Source organism: Triticum dicoccoides, chromosome 5B, assembly GCF_002162155.2.
Source record: "Triticum dicoccoides isolate Atlit2015 ecotype Zavitan chromosome 5B, WEW_v2.0, whole genome shotgun sequence".
Taxonomy (NCBI): domain Eukaryota; kingdom Viridiplantae; phylum Streptophyta; class Magnoliopsida; order Poales; family Poaceae; genus Triticum; species Triticum dicoccoides.
In genome coordinates, this window is record NC_041389.1 from 579,275,739 (window position 1) to 579,282,895 (window position 7,157).

Here is a 7,157-nt window from a genome sequence, read left to right on the forward strand (position 1 = left end):
CTGAGGGCTATCTTGATCTGAACAGCTCATCATTCTTATTTTAGCTCACCTCTGCATTCATACAAACTGGCATGCCAAGGACTGCTCAGGGTTCCTATCGCTTTCTGTTTTAGCAACTAAGGTAATCAAATTTTAATCCTCAGCTTGCAAATTTATCACCTTATGGGAGGGAAACGTTTGCATGTACATGATTTCTGATTATCTACATATGTACTTGAATTGTTTTGAATTTGTCGGACTACTATTCTACATGATGTTTTCCGTGATTCACTTGATTTGTTAATTTGAGTATTTTCCTAGTGAGTTCTTTAGGTTCATCTTGTGACACAAAATACAATATTGGTACATGCAGACTCTTAAATTTGGTGATAAAGAAAAGGTACCTCCTAATTTGCTCTCTGGCTCTCTTACACTTGTCTTTGTTTGTACTCCCTCCATTTCAAAATAGATGACCCAACTTTATACTAAGGAACGGAGGGAGTATAACACTAGTGGCCTCCTGGCTTGTAGTTGGGTAATGCAGAGAGAGGTCTGGAATTGAAGCTATAAACTAAAATAATGCAGAGTTGAAGGTTCTGAACTGGAAGCTTGAACAAACAACTTACTTTTTTTTGAGCTGTAACAGCTTACTTTTTTTCATGTCTTCGATTAGTTTCATCCTATCTATGTCTGTTTCTTGTGTGCAAGCACTCCATTGTATCTGTGTGACTGACTGTGTGTGTGACCGTGACTGTGCGTGTGACTGACTGTTTGTGTGTGTGAGTGACTGTGTGTGTGACCATGACTGTGCGTGTGACTGACTGTTTGTGTGTGTGACTGACTGTGTGTGTGTGTTTCTTGTGTGTGTGTTTCTTTGTCTGTTTCTCGTGCAAGCGCTCCATTGTGTATATGTGTGTGTGTGTGTGTGTGTGTGACCGTGACTGTGCGTTTGACTGACTATTTGTGTGTGCGACTGACTGTGTGTGTGTTTCTTTGTCTGTTTCTTCTGCGCAAGCGCTCCATTGTGTGTGTGTGTGTGTGTGTGTGTGTGTGTGTGCTGTGACTGTGTGCCATTTTATGACTGTGACTGTGTATTTGACTGTGTGTGTGTGTTGACTGTGTCATTGTGCAAGCGCTCCATAACTACCTATTGGCACCTGATAATGCATGCATATTTCTATATAAGGTCACTGGCATGTTATTTTATGACCTACATACCTCTGTAGTTGGTAGTATCATTGCCCTTTGGACACTCTTCAATGCATTGCTGTATATTTATGATGTTTGTGCTCAGAATGATGTATATGTAGAATCCAGGGGTGGATGGAGGTTTTCATGATGGCTAATTTGATTTATTATTATGGTTGTTCTGATGGTGTGCTTCTGCTGTTTGAACTGAAGTTGTGTATCGTCCATCAACCTGGTCTGTGTTTGTATGGTAATCCCTCTCGAATTTAACTCCTTCCAATTTTGTACACGATATTTATCTCATGGCTGGTAATACCTTATGAATGCATATCCTACATTTAGTGTGGTGAGCTCACATATTGTGTCAGTATCTACCTATGCAGCTGAATTATTTCCGGATAGGACAGAGGTGCAATGTTTACATCCATGGCAGAAGGTTCTTTAACACCGAACTCATCAAAGGTCCTTGGGCTCAAGAGGTTTGTCATTGCACTCATGACTTTGCTCGAGAAAAAAAGCTTTTGCACATTTTTTTAGTTATATTTATGATATTTTTTCTACAGGAAGATAACAAATTTTTTGACCTTGTAAACAAGTATGGACCAACAAAAATGATCTCATTACAAGTGGACGTATAGGCAAGCCATGTCGGGAGAGGTATTCTTTTGATTGTTTTTTTTATATGGTTTGCTGAAATGCATTTTTCCCCTCTGCGCAAGACAAATGGGGGATGTTTGCTAATTCAGAAACACACTGGTTACATAAAGAACTGAATGGTAAATAATTCACATCATAAACCTCTGTTGATGCATTGCAGGTCAGCTACTAGAACTTCCTGCTACTGATCCTGGGATGTTCTGAACATGCTCCGGAACATGTTCAATTTATCCACCCTAGGACAGGTGACTACTATGCTCCTTTTATGATTCAGTGTAGCTATGTGGCAGAATGAACCCACCTGTGATCTATCATGCTTCTTTATTATTCAATGTTTTGTTATTACTTTCTAATGCTTTCTTTTCTTTGCATTGGATCCACTTGCTATGCAGCCACTGCCATGACACAGCAGGTATGCTTGATTTTTTTTTCTTTGTGCTTGAGATTTTTCTTGTTCTGTGATGCATATATCTGACCACTCTTTTCTTAGGCTACTTGGCATGCTCAGCGTGTTTACGTCGGTGGACTTCCTCCAATTTCTAATGAACAGGTAATTGCCTTGAGTAACTTGTTATTTCTTGGCGTCTCTTTCTCTATCCGCAGTCCGTGCTAACTATTTTGTTCTTCTTTTTGCAGATGGTTGCTCTATTCTTCAATCAAGTTATGGCTGCTATCGGGGGAAACGCATTTGGTCCAGGTGATGCAGTTGTTAATATGAAGCTGATTTTTGAATTCATACAAAAACATCTTTGGTGGCATAATCATCTGACTGTGTGTGTGTGACTGACTGACTGTGTGTCTGTGGCTGTGTATGTCTGGCTGTGTGTGTGTGACTGACTGTGTGTGTTCTATGTCTTGTGTGTGTGACTGACTGTTACTGTGTCGTGTGTGTGTGACTGTGACTGTGTGTGTTGGCTGACTGTGTGTGACTGACTCTGTGTGTTGGCTGACCCTGTGTTTGTTTGTTTGTTTGTTTGCTTCATGGTCTGTCTTGTATGCTTTGCGTTCTTGTATGCTTTGCGTTCTTGTATGCTTTGCGTGTCTTGTATGCTTTGCTGAATGATTGCTGTTGTATGATTGGTGTTTTGTTTGTTGTGGTGTAACACTGCCTTTGCCGGTCCCAAGCCCGGATGTGAAAATGTGGAGGGAGCTGCAGTTACGTTGTTTGTATTGTTTGCATTACACAGTTTGCATTACCTTCTTTGTGGTTACCGTCCTAATCGAAATAGCGGATCTTCACATAATGTGTGATAGCATGTGATTCAAGCTTTGAAATGCATCCTGCCTTGCTCTGAAAAACCTACGCATGCCAGGAACTTCCTGATTCCTTTCTCAAGCTGTATGAGGTCAGCATTTACTTACGATAATACCAAAGGGAAGCGAATGTTCGATTGTTCTGGGAGGTAGTATGGCTTCCCTAGAAAATAAAATGCAGTCTGCCCTTGTTCATTTTGCTTAGGGACACCGACAATCGAGCTTTGCGCACTAGATGTTGCTGCGGTGCTATTTGTTCGGCTGTATACAAATTTTCCGACCACAGAATTCGTCTCGTCTCCTAAATTAATCCTAATGATTTAAAATCTTGTCAGTGTGGATGTTCTTTTTCTGCTAATATATATTGTCAAGTAAAAATGGCCCAGGTTGTTTGTCCCAAGTAACTGGGCGCTGCTAGCTCAAGTTGAGTGAGTAACGTCCTGAACACTATAGAACTGACATTAGTTCTATACTAATCTTGTGTGAACACGCTCTGCGCCCTCAATGCAGCGCACAGATATTGGCGCGACGATCGCCATGTGAGGCGCAAAAATTGTTCGCGCTAACTGTCGGTGGAGGGAACGATCCTTATATCCCCCTTCCTTGCTCCACAAACGCCACTCCCCCACCTTTTCCTACCCCGTCTCGTGCTCCGCCCCGCAAAAGATTCAGTATGGTATCGCACGGATCTTGGCGCGAGGATTGCCATGTGAGGTGCAGAAATTGTTCGCGCTAAGATTCACCTGAAACGCCTATAGTTTCGGGCCGGCCCATTTGCGCTAAAATAAATACACTAGAGAAAAAGGTTCCTGACTGTAGCGTTGCACTGCTAGCCACTTATCCACCATCGGGTTCGTGTTTAATTAGAAGGTCACGACCTTGTGTTAAACAAAAAGCGTTGGGTTTTGACTGGTTTTGTTTTTTTTCACTGTTTCTTCGTTTATTTTCTCTATTTTACTAGTTTTTTTATTTTCTTTAGTTGTCTTTGTTTTTTATTTTCGGTATATATCTAACACATTTTTCTATTATACATGTTTAATATTTGTCAAGTGCAAAATTAAGATCTATCGATTAACATTTACTGAATGGTCAATATTTTTTCGATATATAGTTAATATTTTTCAAATGCTTGATTAGCATTCTTAAATACCCGGTTAACATTTTTTAATATAGGGTCAACATTTGTCTGTACACATTTTACATTTTTTCAAACCCTTGTTTACAATTTTGTAATAGAAGTTTAAGATTTTTTCAATACATGGTCAACATTTTTTATATAAACATTTAACATTTCTAAATGGTTGATTAATATTTTTTTAAATATATGGTCAACATTTTTTCTGTACACACTTAGTATTTTTCAAATGCTTGATTAACATTTTGCAACTACAAGCTTAACATTTTTTTTAATACATGGTCAACATTTTTTATACACATTTAACAATTTCTAAATGCTTGATTAACATTTCTTAAATACTTGTTTTAAAAAAAATCAAATGCTTGGATTAACATTTTTTAAATACATGATCAACTTTTTTCACACATGCTATATTTTTTATACACTTTTAGTATACATGAGAAACATTTTCTCTACGTACATTTAACATTTTTTAACTGCTTGGTTAGCATTTGTTAAAAAATTATGTAAAATATTTTTTAATATATTTGTTTAGAATATTTGTAAGTATAAACGAAAGTAAAAAACAAAAAAGAGAAACATGCAAAAAAGAGGCAGTGGGCTCCCGTGCACTGGGCTGGCCCATACGCTCGTGCGAGTTCAGCCAGTCGGATGGTTGCCTCACTATAAGTGAGATATAGCCGCGCCTCACTTACATAAGGGAAACGTACACCCATATGATGGAAACCCCTCGTATTACTCGCATTAATTTGAGTATAATTGGCATAAAACCAACTTGGAGGTCGGCTGTTTGAAAAACCCCAAATGACTGAGTGCTTAAAATTGATCGCGATTATGACAAGGATGGCCCACTCGTCGGAGCTGACATTGCATAAAATGTCAACGTCCGTATCTCTCTTACTCACCACGTCTTCTTCTTCCTCTATCTCTATTTCTTCCTCCCATCGCTCGCCCCCGATGCAGCCATGGAGGACCTCGTGCTCGAGGCGCACACTCGCCACCATGGACGACCGCGAGAGGAAGCCGTCTTCCTCCTGCAGATGGACAAGGACAGGGGAAGAGCGCAGACGGAGCTGCTCATGCTGGTGCTCGTGCACCGCCACCTGCTGCTCATCCCGGCTCCTCGCCACCCCTAGTGTGGCCGCTCGCAGTCGCCAGCTATTGCGCCCACCTGCCGCTCGCCGCCTCTGCTATGCAAGTATGAGGCTCTGTAGGGAGCCGTCGCGCTCTGCTTGTCATGAGCCGTCTAAGGCCGCGTGCTGGTGGTCGCACCAATTGGGGGCCACCGCATGCTGCTGGACACGAACCGCCTGAGGCCCTGTTGTTGGCCGCGCCATGGGGAGCCATCGGTCACGCACCCCTAGTCAATGTCCTAGAGCTCAGCCTCCTCAGGTCACTGTCAGGGGAGGAGATGGAGGGAGTGGGCGGCAATTCTAGGGAGAGGTCGGCAGTCGGTTGCGGGGGAGAGGTCGAGTGGGATCGCCCAGGGACCTGATTGCTTTTTTCTTTACTTTACAAGGACTTGATCATTTTTTTAGAAAATTGCAAGGACCCGATTGCTTTGTTTGAAACGGGGACTTAATTGCTTTTTATAAATATTTGGGCCCCACCTGTCATAACCTAGGAACGGTCAACATATGGTCAAACTAACGATGTTGACTTTTATGACATGTGGACCTGACAGGTGGGCCACAACTATAAAAAAGGTTTAAAATTTAAACACTCAGTCATTTGTTTTTTTGAAACAACCGACCCCAAAGTAGTTATCAGCAAAAAAAAAAAATCAGTAGTTTTTTGGAACCCTAGCCTGAATTGTAGTAGTTTTATGTTATTTACTCCTTTAATTATCAATTGTTCCCAAATCCAGAAGTACTTAGACATTGAAAGTGCAACTACTCCTCGGGTGGTTTTGGTAATTCATAACAACATATACAATTTAACTAATGATCAAAGAAAATGCCAGGAAAATTCAATTTAGGTATTGCAATGGATGTGAATGTGGACCCTCAAATACAAAGAACAAAGCACTAAAAAAAGCTCCAAGACTCTATAATTTTTGGTTAAGTGATCCAAGACAACATTGAGTCCATACGAAATCCAATACTATTAAAAGGGGATGAGGTTTTGATCATGACCTATTTTCTCAAGTGCTTAGAGATTTTCTCCAAAACCCTCAGCCACACCCTCACATTCCTATTTGTCCAAAACCCTAAAGTCAAATTCGGGCCCACCGATACACATCTACTCGGACTCACCGAGATACAATTGACAGAGCCACTACCTAAACCTTAGAAACTCTGCCTCACCGATATGACATTCGGTCCCACCGAAGTGCACTTGCCAACCTTCTGTAACCTATCAACTTCACCCGCAATTTCTGAGTGGTTCGATCTGTGTCACCGAAGTGTGGAAAGTGCTTAGGTCATTGATACGTCTTCATCATATCTATAATTTCTGATTGTTTCATGTCATTATTCTACAACTTCCATATACTTTTACAACATTTTTATATTATTTTTGGGACTAACATATTGATCCAGTGCCCACTACTAGTTCCTTTTGTTGCATGTTTTTTGTTTCGCAGAATATCCATACCAAACGAAGTCCAAACACGATAAAAATTTGCGGAGATTTATTTTGGGATATATATGATTTTTGAGAAAAAGAATCAATGCGAGAAGATGCCCGAGGGGGGCACAAGCCCATGGAGCACGCACCCCTACCTAGGGCGCGCCTAGCAGGCTTATGGGTTCCTTGTAAGGCATTTGGTGCCCTTCTTTCACTCGAAGAAAGATAATATCCCAAGAAAACCGTGTTAAAATTTCAGCCCAGTCGGAGTTATGAATCTCCGGGAATTTAAGAAACGGTGAAGGGCCAGAAAATAGCAACGCGAAACAAAAGAGAACTCTTGGGGCTCCTACCCTCTGGGTGCTATGGAAGG

At 41.0% G+C, this 7,157-nt stretch overlaps 1 long non-coding RNA gene across 1 annotated transcript; it reads left to right on the top strand.

Moving 5' to 3' along the window:
• The first annotated feature begins 1,075 nt into the window (after positions 1–1,075).
• Positions 1,076–2,564, top strand: LOC119306203. The gene is made up of 7 exons (XR_005148891.1): positions 1,076–1,417; positions 1,551–1,646; positions 1,731–1,824; positions 1,985–2,069; positions 2,217–2,236; positions 2,315–2,374; positions 2,461–2,564. It is a non-coding gene; the product is annotated as an uncharacterized LOC119306203 (long non-coding RNA).
• Positions 2,565–7,157: the final 4,593 nt, after the last annotated feature.